The following is a 17,185-nucleotide window of genomic DNA, read 5'->3' as shown; positions in this document are numbered from 1 at the left end:
AAATATACATGCACCATCTCGAAGGTTTCTCCTAATTTCTCGTTAAGAGCGCGAAACAATGCACCATCTCGAAGGTGTCTGCTGATTCTCGTTTAGAGCGGGAAACAATGCGCTATATCGAAGGTGCCTGCTGATTTCTCGTGTAGAGCGCGAAACAATGCACGATATCGAAGGTGTGTGCTGATTTCTCATGTAGAGCGCAAAACAATGCGCTATATCGAAGATGCCTGCTGATTTCTCGTGTAGAGCGCGATACAATGCACCATCTCGAAGATGCCTGCTGATTCCCATGTAGAGCGCGATACAATGCACCATCTCGAAGGTGTCTGCTGATTTCTTGTGTAGAGCGCGATACAATGCACCATCTCGAAGGTGCCTGCTGATTTCTCATGTAGAGCGCGATACAATGCACCATCTCGAAGATGCCTGCTGATTCCCATGTAGAGCGCGATACAATGCACCATCTCGAAGGTGTCTGCTGATTTCTCGTGCAGAGCGCGATACAATGCACCATCTCGAAGGTGCCTGCTGATTTCTCATGAAGAGCGCGAAACAATGCACTATATCGAAGATGTCTGCGGATTTTTCGTTTAAAGCGCGAAACAATGCACTTGAAGGTGCATGCTGATTTCTCTGCTCACCACACAAGGATGCTGCAACCGGACTTGTAAATGCATTAGTTGTTTGATCTCAAGGGTCCGAGCTCGAATCCCAGAGTACTATATTTTATTATATACCTGTTTAAAGCTTTTAACAAAATACAGGCTGTATCAATCGTTGAAATAAAAAATCCCTTTTTACGCCGCTCGCTGTTTCCAATTCCGCATTACCATACTAGCCGGACTACTTCGACCCATTTAATGACGTCACATTACGCGCACCGAAAATAGAAATATTTAATATTTAAAGGGATCTTTTCACGCTTTGGTAAATTGACAAAATTGAAAAAAAGTTGTTACAGATTCGCAAATTTTCGTGTTAGTTATGATATTTGTGAGGAAACAGTAATACTGAACATTTACTATGCTTTAATATAGCCATTATATGCATCTTTTGACGATTATAAAACCTAAAAATTATAAAGCGTTGCAACGCGAAACGATTGAATAATTTGGAGAGTTCTGTTTTTGTCGTTAAATTTTGTATAACTACGAAGATTGCTTATATAAGGTATAAAATACGTGAAGTATGTGTACTCGGCGGAATAGCTCAGTAGGCGAAAGCGTTTTTACTTCAGGACTCTGGCAGGACTCCAGGGGTTACTGGTTCGAAACCTGCTCCGGGCAATGTTGTTTTCCTTTTTTAAATTTTATTCTTGATTTTTACTGGAGCTTTTACGATCAAATGTTAATATTTATCAATATAAAACATTTAATGAATAAGTTAAAAAATGCCAAAATCTGTGAAAAGGCCCCTTTAAGAAATAATATGTTTCTATCATGGTTTGTTGTCGAATAACCCACATTAACTGTAGGTGGATGGTCCACGGCCGTCCACAAGCTCAAATGACCATATATGGAGAAAAAGGCGGGACCAAACCAAATAGGCTTGCAATGCGCATGCCCAAGCAAAACCGATTGTAAGCCATCTTGAATTGTTAGCGTGAAAAGAAATATACTACATTTATTGGATATTTTAATATGATGAATATTCTAGGTAGAGAATATGGATAGTATTATCATTATTATTATTACGTCAACATTAACTCAACAATTGTATTGTTGACATGAAGAAAAAGCTATTTCGAGGTTGTTTTGACCATTGATTGCTAAGTAGGTCAAACTCAAAGTTTTAACTTTTATTGATATTTTATTTAGTTAAGGAATCTTCGAGTAATAGTTAAAAAAAATCTTTCGCATTCTAATTCTATAGCTAAATCATGTGTTGTTGCTATATTATAAACTTTCGTGCATGAGCCATTTAAATCCGTTTGGATTACTTTTTAGTTGTTTCCCCTGGAAAATTCTCTTCTTGCTAGCCTTCGCCGAGTTATTCAACAACATCGCTATATTGCTGATTTTTGCTGTTGTTTTTTTGGTTAAAGCTGCATGCTTTTGTTGGATAATGTTTAATTTATCATTCACGTTTTACATATGATTCTGTTTAAACCATATTTAATCGATGTTTTGGTGAATTTCGCGCATGCTTAACTTGCCTGATTTCGGACGTAATTTACTTTCGGATACATGCTCCTCTTGTGTTTTTTTTCGATGTTTTCTTATGTATGCAGATTAAAAAAAAACAGCTCATGCTTAAATGTGTTATTGAGCAAGTGACTTCTTTATACTATGGCAGGAATAAAAAAACTGTTATAAAATTATAAAGGAAGTTTAGTTACATGTATAAACTCACAGTCACAAGTGTGTAAGTATTACTGTTACATTTATTTATATTTACTAAAAGTAAATATATGCTCACATATCAGTAAGTATTGTAAAGCCCTAAATTATATTTAATACACCCATCTAGGCAGTTAATTCATATATGTGCTGGCTTTAATTTACATTCATGTTATTATCACCCTGCAATAGGCGGAGGGATATTGTTTTGGCCTTGTCTGCCCGTCTTTCCGTCCATCCGGCACTTTTGTGTTGGGAGCCATATCTTGGAAGTGCTTTGGTGGATTTCATTGAAACTTGGTATGAGTATATGTATAGATAAGAGGATGATGCATGCCAAATGGCATTGTACACTATCTGTTAATAACGGAGTTATGGCCCTTGGAACCTAAAAAAATGCTTTTTTACCTGAGTGTCAAATATAACACTTTTGTGTCCAGAAGCTAATTAGTGGGGGATATCAATTCAATGAATTTGCTTGTTATTAATTGAAGGGAAATAAACCTGTTATTTTGTCTGTCATTATGGTGTTTAAAGTCACATTTAATGGCATCCAACCTACTTTATTTCAAATACAGTAACACCTGGCGCCGTGACCTGGATGCAGATTCTAAGCAGATGGGCCAAAATGGGGGCAGCTAGAGAGACTCGCCTGGAACTGACAAGCCTGGAGGGAGCTGGTTGACTGTTGGCGAGATGGGACAACAGACGAAGAATAAACGAACCTACTTGATTTGATAAACATTTTTGTAAGTCATTCAAGAATCGAGCAAACTTTTTGTTTCCAATAAGCAGTCCTGTATATATCCGAAATAAAATAAAATGTTTCACTCAGGTTCCTTGATACTCATCTTGGTATTAAAGGGACCTTATAACAGATTATGGCATGTATTGAAGTTTGTCATTAAATGCGTTATATTTATAAATGTAAACATTAAATCTAAAAAGCTCAAGTAAAAAACAAGAACAAATTAAAAGAAAAAGTAATCCTCATCTGGGCTCGAACCACTGACCTCTGGAGTAAAAGTCTAACGCTAAGACGGCCATCCATGCTCATACAATATTTTATACTTTTAGTTTCTATAAGCAAAGCTCGTAGTGTCACAAAAAACGACAACAGAACTCCAAATTATTCAATTGTTTTGCTTTGCAACGATTTATCATTTTCAGGTTGTTAATGTTAAGTATAACTGTTTTCTCACAAATATCATAACTGCAACAAAAATGTGCAAGTCTGAAACAATTTTTATGCCCCCTTTCAAAGAAAAGGGGGCATATAGTTATCAGACTGTCCGTCTGTCGGTCCGTATTTCTGTCACACTTTGCGTTTAGGTTTCGAAAAATGCTCATTACTTCTATTTCCCTTGAGATATAACCTTCATATTTGGTATGCATGTGCATATGGACAAGAACTTTCCATACGAACACAAATTTTTACCCCTGTGACCTTGAACTTAAGGTCCGTGTTTAGGTTTCAATATCTGCGTTTAGGTTTTGAAAAATGCTCATAACTTCTATGTCCCTTGAGATATAACCTTCATATTTGGTATGCATGTGTATATGGACAAGGCCTTTCCATACGCAAAAAAATTGTTACCCCTGTGACCTTGAACTTAGGGTCCGCGTTTAGGTTTCGAAATCTGCGTTTAGGTTTTGAAAAATGCTCATAACTTCTATGTCCCTTGAGATATAACCTTCATATTTGGTATGCATGTGTATATGAACAAGGCCTTTCCATACGCACAAAAAATTTTACCCCTGTGACCTTGACCTTGAAGTAAGGGTCCGCGTTTAGGTTTCGAAATCTGCGTTTAGATATTGAAAAATGCTCATAACTTCTATGTCCCTTGAGATATAACATTCATATTTGGTATGCATGTGTATATGGACAAGGCCTTTCCATACGCACACAAATTTTGACCCCTGTGACCTTGAACTTAGGGTCCGCGTTTAGGTTTTGAAATCTGTGTTTAGGTTTCGGAAAAGCTCATAACTTCTATCAAGCATTTATAGGGGGCATAAGTCATCCTATGGTGACAGCTCTTGTTTTATTTTGTCAATTTACCAAAAAATGCAAAGGCACCTTAAAATACATGAAGTAATGTTTACAGTTGTCCATAACCACATATTGAAAAAGAATGTGCAAGCTCTATCTATTGGCATACAAACAAAGCCAATCTGTTGGATTATTACTCATGGCAAGCAATATGATCTTAGGTATACCTTCTATAATCAGGTGTTTGCACTTTAATCACATTAAAATTTGAAAAACTATAGAAGTACAAAAAGGTCAGAATGATAACAAACAGGTTTGTAATGGACATCATCTTGCAATTGCTATTTATGTGAGTGGGATGGTACACAAATTCTGAATTTGTTATATGTAGGACATTTAGTAACTTAGCAACCCATGCATGTTGCAAGGGTGTTAATTGTCCGGATTATTTGGAAATCCCGATTTGAGCCATTCAGGATTGAATTTTAGATCAGTGTAAATCCGATGATTTGTTTTAAGGGGGTGTGAACAAATATTGTAATTGCTTCATTGGCATGCCGGGCATGTGCGCTTAGTATGGATTTTTCCTGGTCTTTTTAACAAGGTTTTCCAAAGAAAAAAACGGGTTATTAGATTGGCAAATGCCGGCTGGCGGGCGGACGGAACAAGCTTGTCCGGGCCATAACGTTGTGGTTCTTGGTGAGAATTTAAAATCATTTGGCACATTTGTTCACCATCATTAGACGGTGTGTCGCTCAAAAGAATACCGTCAATATATCCAAGGTCAAGGTCATACTTTGAGTTCAAAGGTCAAAAATGGCCATAAAAGAGCTTGTCCGGGCCAAAACTATGTCATTCATTGTGAGACTTAAAAATGATTTGGCATATTTGTTCACCATCGTGGGACGATTGCACTTTAGAATTACGTCAATATCTCCAAGGTCAAGGTCGCCACAACTAAAAATATATTTATTTTGAAACAAAGGGGGTTAATTATAAACAATCAGTTCAGTTTTAGTTGTCTCCCTCTATCAGACTTTTTTCTACATTGAAAACCTGGTTTTGTGACAATTTTGTCCCTTGTTTTACTATTGTCTGATTGGTTATCCGCTGACACGGACATAAAAGGTAACTGACCTAACCTCTTGGCTACTTTCCAGAAATCTTACATACTACAAAATGTAGCATTAAATTTCCATTTTCTGCTGTCAAACTAAGTGCATATATTATTTCATTTGCAAAAGACATATCTGGATATATTTTTGGACAGTTGTTTTACTGTATGGTTAGTGGATTAACATTTATTATGCCCCCCTTCGAAGAAGAGGGGGTATATTGCTTTGCACATGTCGGTTGGTCGGTCTGTCGGTCCGTCCACCAGGTGGTTTCCGGATGATAACTCAAGAACGCTTAGGCCTAGGATCATGAAACTTCATAGGAAGATAGATCATGACTCGCAGATGATCCCTATTCATTTAGAGGTCACTAGGTCAAAGCTCTAGGTCATGGTGACCCGAAATAGTAAAATGGTTTCTGGATGATAACTCAAGAACGCATATGCCAAGGATCATGAAACTTCATAGGTAGATTGATCATGACTTGCAGATGACCCCTATTAATTTTGAGGTCACTAGGTCAAGGTCACGGTGACCCGAAATAGTAAATGGTTTCCGGTTTGTAACTCAAAAATGCATAGGCCTAGGATCATGAAACTTCATAGGTAGATAGATCATGACTCGCAGATGACCCCCTATTGATTTTGAGGTCAGTAGGTCAAATGTTAAGGTCACAGTGACCCGAAATAGTAAAATGGTTTCCGGATGATAACTCAAGAACACATATGCCTAGGATCATGAAACTTTATGGGTAGATTGATCATGACTCGCAGATGACCCTTATTAATTTTGAGGTAACTATGTCAAAGCCAAATGCACGGTGACCCGAAATAGTTAAATGGTTTCCGATGATAACTCAAGAACGCTTACGCCTAGGATCATGAAACTTCATGGGTACATTTATCATGACATGCAGATGACCCATATTGATTTTCAGGTCACTAGGTCAAAGGTCAAGGTCACGGTGACCCGAAACAGTAAAAAAAATCCGGATGATAACTCAATAATGCTTTTGCCTAGGATCATGACACTTCATAGGTACATTGATCATGACTCGCAGATGATCCCTATTGATTTTCAGGTCACTAGGTCAATGGTCAAGGTCACAGTGACAAAAAACGTATTCACATAATGGCTGCCACTACTATGGACAGCCCATATGGGGGGCATGCATGTTTTACAAACAGCCCTTGTTATCGATGTTCTTCATAACATTTATATAAAATGACAATTACACATCGAGTGTTACTGGTGGTCTGGCTTATAATATTTTGCATTTTACTCACCAGAAATAGCAACTAAGACTATAAAAAGAACAATGAACTATGGCTTTGGGGGGCTCTACCTGTAAGGGACCTACAGCCTCAGACTCCAGACTTTATCATAAGGATTTCAAATTTGGGACATTTGACACCCCTGATGTTGTGCCATGTATCAAAACCGTCTATATATAAACATTAATTTTATTAATTGGATATGTTGAAGATTTGGTGATGCATTGGATTTCATTTTGTGTTTTGTTGACCTACTTTTAAGTTTTAGGCTCAGCAGAACTATGGCTGTCAAAACACAATTGTATTAAAATGAATAGTGCTTCAAATTATACAAGAAGTCACTTTCTTTTTGTTTTAGATGTTTTTCAGTTTCGTCGGAAGACATTTCCCACCAACCATCCTGTCTTGAAAGAAATAACTTTTGAACCCGATTATCTGGTAATACTATTTTTTTTACATACAGTTATTAGTGAATTATGAACATTTCATAAGGATCTCAAGGGTCACAACAGGTATATATATATAATATATATATAATCAAGATTTTCCATAGGCAGTTAGAGCACAGCTGGCCCGAATAGCATGGACAAGTTAACAATTTTTTTTTAAATATCTAGTGTGTAAAAATTACTTTGCATTGCAGAGAACTTTAAGATCATTTTATTTCTGTAAAAAATGTTCAAAGTTATATCCTGAATGATTTTAGGGCCTTAAATTATATATGGAAACAAGCATATTTAATAATAAAAAGGCCTGTTGAGTTTTGAATTTGTTCTCTTAAAGATTTACAGAAAGACCCTTTTTAGCTCGACTATTATATATGAAATCTATATAGTGGAGTAATTCTACTCACCCGGCGTTTGCGTTAGCCTTAGCATTGGCGTTAGTGTGAGCATGCAAATGTTAAAAGTTTGCGAACTACCCCAAATATTTTCAATGTCCCTTGGCATATTTCTTTCATATTTTGCATACTTCTTAACAAACATGACCCCAACCTATAAACAAGAGCAGACAACTCTATCAAGCTTTTTGTAATAATTATGGCCCCTTTACCATTTTGAATATTCATTTTATTGATAAATCTATGTTAAAGTTGGCGTACCACCTAAAATATTTTCAACGTCCCTTAACATATTGCTTGCATATTTTGCAAACTTATTTACCAACATGACCCCAATCTATAAAGAAGAGCAGACAACTGTATCAAGCATTTTGTAAGAATAATGGCCCTTTTTCCATTATTATATGCATATTACTTAAGATTCAACCCAATAATATCTTTGACAAGTTTTAAAATGACGCCGGTTGGATGAGTTTGAAAATGGTTTTGGTTGCTTTAAAAACATGGCCACCACTCTAGAGGCCGCATTGTCCAATCTTCGTGAAATTTGGTCAGAAGATTGGTCTCAATGATATCTTGGATGAGTTTGAAAATGGTTATGTTTGCTTGAAAAACATGGCTGCCAAGGGGCGGGGCATTTTTCCTAATATGGCTATAAATGGCTATAGTAAAATCTTGTTAACACCCTAGAGGCCACATTTATTGTTGGATCTTCATGAAACATGGTCAGAAGATTCATCCCAATAATATCTTGGACAAGTTTAAAAATGATGCTGATTGGTTGAAAAACATGGCTGCCAGGGGGCAGAGCATTTTTCCTTCTATGGCTATAGTAAAACCTTGTTAACATTCTAGAGGCCACATTTATTGTCTGATCTTTATGAAACTTGGTCAGAAGATTTGTCCCAATGATGTCTTGAATGAGTTCGAAAATGGGTATGGTTGCTATAAAAACATGGCCACCAGGGGGCGGGGCATTTTTCCTTATAGGGCTTTAGTAAAACCTTGTTAACACTTTAGAGGCCACATTTATTGTCAAGCTTCATGAAATTTGGTCAGAAGATTGGTCTCAATGATATCTTGAAAGAGTTTGAAAATGGGTACATTTGCTTGGAAAACACGACTTCCAGGGGGCGGGGCATTTTTTTCATTATATGGCTATAGTAAAGTCTTGTTAAAACTTTAGAGGCCACTTTTATTTCCGATGTTCATGAAAAATGGTCAGAAGATTCATCCCAATAATATCTTGGACGAGTTCAAACATGATGCTGATTGGTTAAAAAATATGGCTGCCAGTGGGCTCTGCATTTGTTCTTTTATGGCTATATAGTAAAACCTTGTTAACACTCTAGAGGCCACATTTATTGTCTGATCATCATGAAACTTTGTCCGAAGATTTGTCCCAATGATATCTTGGATGAGGTCAAAAATGGTACAAATACCTACAGACTTTAATGATAAACACAAGTCTGGCCAATGTCGTCTTACAAGCTGGTATATACACTCACTGCTAGAGCAGAATCATTTGTCATCTGTTGCAGACAGGCAGTGGTGATCGTTCTTAGCAAATTGAGTTGCGGTTCTTTCCGTAGCTAAGGCTTCTAAGCACACACTGATTTGCAAAATATGCTCTGTAAATTCTAAAATGCGACCAACTAAAAACAAACCCTTTGCCAACTTCTAGGTCAAAGGTTAAGTTTGAACATCAGTGATTCCTTTTAAATGGCAAATGATATTCGCGTACGATCTTACAACTGTAACTCCCTATTCCCAACTCGGCATTTTCATCAAAGGGCATGAAGGGTGTCCAAGGTTGACAGGTTGGAATCTTTGAATGGCAGGGTGCTGCGCCCTTCCATTCATGCCAAGCTGGAGCACTGGTTTTGATGGTGTTTCACTTGTAACACACTAAGCAGTATGACCCATTATATTTATCAACATGGCTAAAATGAGGCCAAAATAAATGCCCTTTGTTTATTTCCAAAGACATGGATGGATCATCTTTGTCTCTGAATATATTATAAATACTCGTGTTGTTGATTTTGTCCTGTTTGCTTATTGCAGGAAAACTGTTAACGCATTATGTTGTGAAGACTCCTCTGTAATCAGACAGCTAGCAGTATTATGATTATCAAATATTAAAATTTGACTTAACAATATAGCGCTTCAAATTATATAAGACTTTATTTTTGTTTCAGATATTTTCCAGTTTCCCCTCACAACAATTTGCATCAAACCTCTTGTCTGGTAAGAAATTTCCATTGAAACCAACTGCTGGTAATACTATCTTTTTGGTATGGGGGCTATATAGGAACCACTTTGTCGGTCCGTCAGTCTGTCCCGAAATTTCATCAGATCTTCACCCAAACTTGGTCACAAATTGTATCTAGATGATGTATAGGTCAAGTTTGAATATGGATCATGCCCGGTCAGAAACTAGGTCATGGGGTCACTTATTGTGTTTTAAACCTGAAGTTTGTCTGGGCCATAACTTTGTCATTTATTTCATACAGTATTTTAAATGATGGAACAGTTCATAATGATTTCAAGACATCTTCTGATCCCTGGAAGATAAACTAGGGATTGATCTGTCTGTATATAACAGTTCAGAGACTTCCAATCTAGCGTGAGAAGATGTAATGATAATGTAAAATGGAAATTACATATAACCATACATGCCATAATTTTTCAGACCAATTCCGGGACATTGTGTTAAATTGTCCGGGACTTTTGCCGATTTTCCGGGACATGTATAAAATGTAGCGATATTTATAGACATATGCATTTTTGGTATGTTTTGTTTTGTTTCGCATCGTTAATTGCAAAAGTTCGAAAGCCTATCCGAAATATACTTGATCTATTAACGTCAAATTAAACATTACTAGTTCCTTTACTAGATACAGGCCATGTGTTTTCAGTGTAAGCGTTCTAAACATAGATGGTGACGTCACTGCGTTATTGTTATTAAGACCGGTGTGTAACGCGTAGTTGTTGATACGCCTTTATTCATTTATAACATTTATATAATAAAAAATACAACAATACAGTACCGTTAGATTGTCAACTCAAATCAATTCACAATACATACAACCAATCACATAAAACAAATACAACAAAACAGTACCGGTAGATCGTCAACTTAAAATCCGTACAGTCACACATTAGTTACACTCTTGTTTCGATGTAGATATAAGTCAATTAACAACCAAAACAATGCCGCCTTTTCGGTTTGACAGCGAACGTGAGACAATCAATATGATAACAGGACCCCTGTTAATTGATCGATTTTGACACGTAGCGTAGTCTGCCTATTCGGGTAGGCATTGTCATGGAGACGCTGCATATATACACAGATTCGAGGTGCAGTTAAGCCTAAGATAAGGTACATGTATATATGGATTTTGTAAATTCAGGGACATTTGACAGATTTCCGGGACAGCGGGACAAGTTCTTCATTTCCGGGACTGTCCCGGAAAATCCGGGACGTATGGCATGTATGATATAACAGTTCATACAGTTTAAGAAATACAATACATTTTATACAATGTCGTTTTTATGCCCCCGAACCAGCGATTTTGAGGGCATATTAAAATCGCTCCGTCCTTTAGTTTGTTAGTCCATCCGTCCGTCTGTAAGTTAGTAAGTCCGTCTGTCAGTCCGTCCGGATTATTTTCCGTTCAATAAGTCTAGCAATTGTCATCAGATCTTCACCAAACTTCATGAAAATGTGTAAGGCAATAACATCTAGGTCAAGTTAGATAATGGGCCAAATAGACCCAGACACCCCTGAGTTATGGCCCTTGAATCATAGTAAAATAGGGTTTTTAGCTCGACTATTATATATGAAATATATATAGTGGAGCTTTCCTACTCTCCCCGGGGTTCCAGTGTCCGTGAGCGTTGGAATGAACTATAGTGGGGGACATATTGTTTTCGCCCTGTCTGTTGGTCTGTCTGTTGGTTTGTTTGCTCCAACTTTAATATTTTGCCATAACTTTTGCAATATTGAAGAAAGCAACTTCATATTTGGCATGCATGTGTATCTCATGGAGCTGCACATTTTGAGTGGTGAAAGGTCAAGGTCATCCTTCAAGGTCAAAGGTCAAAATATACCTAGAAAGGTGCAGATTTGCTTCAGTTTTGTGTTTAGGTTCATTTTATTCCTAAAATATCACAGCTATTACACTATGCCTCCAAACAATATACGAAAGCTTGACCCAAACCAAGACACTCTTGATGTTAGTAATGGTAGGTGAACGTAAGAATTAAATGCTGGCAATTCACATGAAATTGACATGAGGGTTTATTAATTATCCATGGTCCTGATCCCTTTAATATCTGAAATCCCTGTTTGTGCATATAACATAATGAGAACACCCTTTGGGCGACCTAACTTTGTATTTCAATCAGTTTCTTGTTTTGACCATTATTTTTACATTATTATCAAAACTTGTTAGTTTCCTACCCTTGAAAAAGGAGAGGGACTTACGGTTTGCGCTCTGTGTCTGTCAGTCTGACACTTTTCTGGATCCTTCGATAACTTTAAAAGTTCTTCACCCATTTACTTCAAATTAATACTGAACCTCTCTTATGACAATACGGTCAATCTCAACTATGTATGGCCCCATTACCAACCCTGGGGTGCCCCTCCCACATAGGCCACGCCCACCCAAAATTGCCTTTTACTATAATTTCTTCATTTCTACACCGATTCACTTCTAATTGATACTGAACTTCTCTTATGACAATACGGTCAACTATGCATGGCCCCATTACCAACCCTGGGGCGCCCCTGGGTCAAACATGCGGCGTGGGGATATGCGTCGGTCTCTGCCGCGCCATTTCTAGTCAACATTGGAGACATTGGCATCTTAAAGGAATAAATTATGTATGAGCCCAAATTTTGCAGAACTATGGCCCTTGCTCATTTTTGTTTAGCTCCTCAGCTGAAATCATCATCTAGCAGTCACAATAGTTGAGCGGTTGGAGAGGCATGCATTGCGTCCTACTACTGCTCAGACTATATTATGGTAATGCCTTATCCAAATAACACAAGTATTCACCATGTGCAAATGTCTTGTTGTCTGTATAACTCTCTCTATTAGCTCAAAGTAAAAAGCATTTGAATTTGCACACTTTGGTATTTTAGTTTAATTTTGTTTGGACATTACAATTGTTTTGAAACTAAAGATTAGTGTTGGGGCATTACACTTCTCTTTAAAATGTTTATTTGTGATTATTATTTTTTTCAGTTTGGCAGACAAAACATGCTGATCAAAAAGAATGTGTACCACAGGGGCCAGTGTTTCCATTTGAGTGATTGACAAGAAGAAGAAGAGATGAGAAATGTTATCATCATATTTTAGTCCCTACATTTATAGTGTACAGCTCAATGTATTGAACCGGTGTTGTAGAATATAATTGGAGATACATGCGAACATTATAACATTATATATAAGATGATATTTCAAAAGCAATAAGAAATAAAAAGTATAAAAAGGTCAAAACAGTAAACCTTGTGTTTACAGTGGACAGGTTTAAAGTGGAAGTGACTAGTTAATTGTTGATCATAAGCTGCACTGATGGAAAAAATAGTGGGAAATTACTATCTAGAAAACTGTTTAACGTACGACAACAGTTGTGGAACTTCATAAATGACCGTATGTAACAGGGCTGGGCAGTTTTCCTTATATAGCTATAGTGAAACCTTTTGAACACTAGTGAAGTCACTGTTTTTTTTCCAATCTTCATGCATTTTGGTCGAATATTTGTTCAAATGATGGCTCAGTCCAGTTTCGAAATTTTTATGTCTATTCAAAAAACATATCCACTAGAGCACGAGGCAATTGTCTTTATATGGCTATAATGAAACCTTGTAAATTCTCTAGAAGTGACATTTTTAGCCATATCTCCATAAATTTTGGTCAGAATATTTATTCTAATGATAGCTCAGTTGTCGAGTTTGTAACTGGTTCCGGTTTGTAGACTAACATGGCTGCCAGTGGACATGACAGTTTTTCTTAATGTGCTAGAGTAGAACCTTGTTAACACACAATTGGCCCTTTTTATGTGCATTTTTCATGAAAGATGATCAGAGCATTTGGCCCAATGTAATCTCAGCTGACTTTGAAACTGGATCACATAACGTCAAAAAGTGGGTCAAAATGTCAAATTAAAAAAAGCTTGTAAACACTGGAAGTTGCATTTAAAATTGTGTTCCTTTTTTATGTCCCCCACTATAGTAGTGGGGGACATATTGTTTTTGCCCTGTCTGTTGGTTGGTCTGTTGGTTGGTTGGTTTGCGCCAACTTTAACATTTGCAATAACTTTTGCAATATTGAAGATAGGAACTTGATATTTTGCATGCATATGTATCTCATGGAGCTGCACATTTTGAGTGGTGAAAGGTCAAGGTCATCCTTCAAGGTCAAAGGACAAATATATGGGTCAAAATCGCTCATTTAATGTACACTTTTGCAGTATTTCAATATTCAAGATAGCAACTTGATATTTGGCATGCATGTGTATCTCATTGAGCTGCACAATTTGAGTGGTGAAAGGTTAAGTTCATCCTTCAAGGTCAGATGTCAAATATATGTGTCCAAAATCGCTCATTTTATTATACTTTTGCAATATTGAAGATAGCAACTTGATATTTGGCATGCATGTGTATCTCATGGATCTGCACATTTTGAGTGGTGAAAGGTCAAGGTCATCCTTCAAGGTCAGAGGTCGAATATATGTGGCCCAAATCGCTTATTTTATGAATACTTTTTCTATATTGAAGATAGCAACTTGATATTTGGCATGCATGTGTATCTCATTGAGCTGCACATTTTTAGTGGTGAAAGGTCAAGGTCATCCTTCAAGGTCAAATATATGGGTCAAAATTGATCATGTAATGTCACTTCTGCAATATTGAAGCTAGCAATTTTATATTTGAAATGCATGTGTATCTCATGGAGCTGCACATTTTGAGTGGTGAAGGGTCAAGGTCATCCTACAAGGTCAAACGTCATATAGGGGGACATTGTGTTTCACAAACACATCTTGTTTAAAGTTTGTCAAAACATTTGCTGTAATGATAAGCAAAGTCAAGTTTATAAATAATAATTTGTCTACAAATTACATATTTTTCATTAAGTTCATTTATTATTCTAAACTACACCCTCTCAGAATAGTTTAGTTACTTCTGGTCACAGTTGAGCACCTTAGGGCTCTTGTTCTATAATTTGATTGTTTTGGAAAATTGTCATTTTGCCAAAATGTGAGCAAGTCCAAATTTAATTAACCCTGCTTTGTAGTATCTTGTTTTCCTTATATGTAAAAAGTGGAAAATTATCTATGAATCTGACTGCATAGATATTTGGTATTCAGCAAAGCATCGTGTAAATGTAGTAAAACTAAACACAATTGTGTTAGCATAAAACTGGCCATGCCATGGGGGTCAAATGGTTAATACAGACTTGTAGGAAAAAGACTTCTAAAAATTTTATCCGTTAAATATATTTTGTGTACATAATGATTAGCTTTTTCCTTCAACTTATCGCTTTCATGGTGTAAAGAAAACATGCCGACTTACTAAGTAAGTCGGAGATCTGGGTTTGATTCCCAGTGAAAGTCAAGTCACAAGGAAAAATGCTTATTGTTGGAAGGATTTATTAGTTATTCAAAACGTAAGATTTTTTTCTTTGCTCGTTCAGTTACAAATAACAGCAAATGATCTGAAAGTATTTGTTTATAACGTAGAAGTTAGTGTCATGAATAGTAAATTGGAATAATGCACTTAATAGAAACTTTACATATTGTATATAAGACTAAAATACGCAGAAATGAAATACCAGTAGCATTATTAATACATTTTTATACCCCCACAAACGAAGTTTGTCGGTCCGTCTGCCTGTCTTGTCTGTCGGTCCGTATTAAGTGTCCGCTCTCTAATTCAAGTTGTTTTTACCCGATCTTCACCAAACTTGGTCAGATGTTGTATCTATATGATGTCTAGGTCAAGTTCGAATATGGGTAATGCCGGGTCAAAATCAAGGCCAAGGGGTCACTTAGTGCGTTTTAAACTTTGAGCATGGTGTCCGCTCTCTAATTATGCACCCCTTCGAAGAAGAGGGGGTATATTGTTTTCCACATGTCGGTCGGTCGGTCCGTCCATCAGATGGTTTCCGGATGATAACTTGAGAACGCTTAGGCCTAGGATCATGAAACTTCATTGGTACATTGATCATGACTGGCAGATGACCCATCTTGATTTTCAGGTTACTAGGTCAAGGTCACAGTTATTCCAAATAATAAAATGGTTTCAAGAAGGTAACTCAAGAATGCTTAGGCCTAGGATCATGAAACTAAGGATCATGAAACTTCATAGGAACATTGATCATGACTGGCAGATGACCCCTATTGATTTTCAGGTCACTAGGTCAACGGTCACAGTGACAAAAACGTATTCACACAATGGCTGCCTCTACAACTGACAGCCCATATGGGGGGCATGCATGTTTTACAAACAGCCATTGTATATACTACTACCCCATGCTCGTATATAAGTAATGCCGTATCAAGCCAGTACTATACTAGCGAGTCATGTATCGGATATATCCTACTACCCATGCTCGTATATAAGTAATGCCGTATCAAGCCAGTACTATACTAGCGAGTTATATAGCGGGTATATCCTCCTACCCCATGCTCGTATATAAGTAATGCCGTATCAAGCCAGTACTATACTAGCGAGTCATATACCGGATATATCCTACTACCCCATGCTCGTACATTAGTAATGCCGTATCAAGCCGGTACTATACTAGCGAGTCATAGCGGGTATATACTACTACCCCATGCTTATATATAAGTAATGCCGTACCAAGCCAGTACTATACTAGCGAGTCATATACCGGGTATACCCTACTACCCCATGTTCGTATATAAGTAATGCCGTATCAAGCCAGTACTATACTAGCGAGTAATATAGCGGGTATATCCTACTACCCCATGCTGGTATATAAGTAATACTGTATCAAGCCAGTACTATACTAGCGAGTTATGTACCGGGTATATCCTACTACCCCATGCTGGTATATAAGTAATGCCGTATCAAGCCAGTACTATACTAGCGAGTTATGTACCGGGTATATCCTACTACCCCATGCTGGTAAACGAGTCTTATACCGGGTATATCCAACTACCCCATGCTCGTATAAGTAATGCCGTATCAAGCCAGTACTATACTAGCGAGTTATATACCGGGTATATCCTACTACACCATGCTCGTATATAAGTAATGCCGTATCAAGCCGGTACTATACTAGCGAGTTATATAGCGGGTATATCCTACTACCCCATGCTCGTATATAAGTAATGCCGTTTCAAGCCAGTACTATACTAGCGAGTTATATAGCGGGTATATCCTACTACCCCATGCTCGTATATAAGTAATGCCGTATCAAGCCAGTACTATATTAGCGAGTTATATACCGGGTATATCCTACTACCCCATGGTCGTATATAAGTAATGCCGTATCAAGCCAGTACTATAATAGCGAGTCATATACCGGGTATACCCTACTACCCTATGCTCGTATATAAGTAATGCCGTATCAAGCCAGTACTAT

At 37.2% G+C, this 17,185-nt stretch overlaps 1 long non-coding RNA gene across 8 annotated transcripts; it reads left to right on the top strand.

Annotated features, from left to right (window-relative positions):
• Window positions 1-1,474: 1,474 nt before the first annotated feature.
• LOC127859988 (uncharacterized) lies at window positions 1,475-15,113 on the top strand. 8 transcript variants are annotated; one of them, XR_008039550.1, is made up of 7 exons: window positions 1,835-2,364; window positions 2,918-3,088; window positions 7,083-7,162; window positions 9,764-9,812; window positions 10,979-11,059; window positions 12,504-12,595; window positions 12,818-15,113. It is a non-coding gene; the product is annotated as an uncharacterized LOC127859988 (long non-coding RNA). The 8 variants fall into 8 exon arrangements; XR_008039548.1 differs by lacking the exon at window positions 1,835-2,364 and adding an exon at window positions 1,475-1,579 and having other exon boundaries at window positions 10,979-12,595; XR_008039544.1 differs by lacking the exon at window positions 1,835-2,364 and adding an exon at window positions 1,562-1,656 and having other exon boundaries at window positions 10,979-12,595.
• Window positions 15,114-17,185: the final 2,072 nt, after the last annotated feature.

Source organism: Dreissena polymorpha, chromosome 15 (assembly GCF_020536995.1).
Source record: "Dreissena polymorpha isolate Duluth1 chromosome 15, UMN_Dpol_1.0, whole genome shotgun sequence".
NCBI lineage: Eukaryota > Metazoa > Mollusca > Bivalvia > Myida > Dreissenidae > Dreissena > Dreissena polymorpha.
Note: the sequence above shows the minus strand (reverse complement) of the source record. Positions and strands in the feature narration are given on the sequence as shown.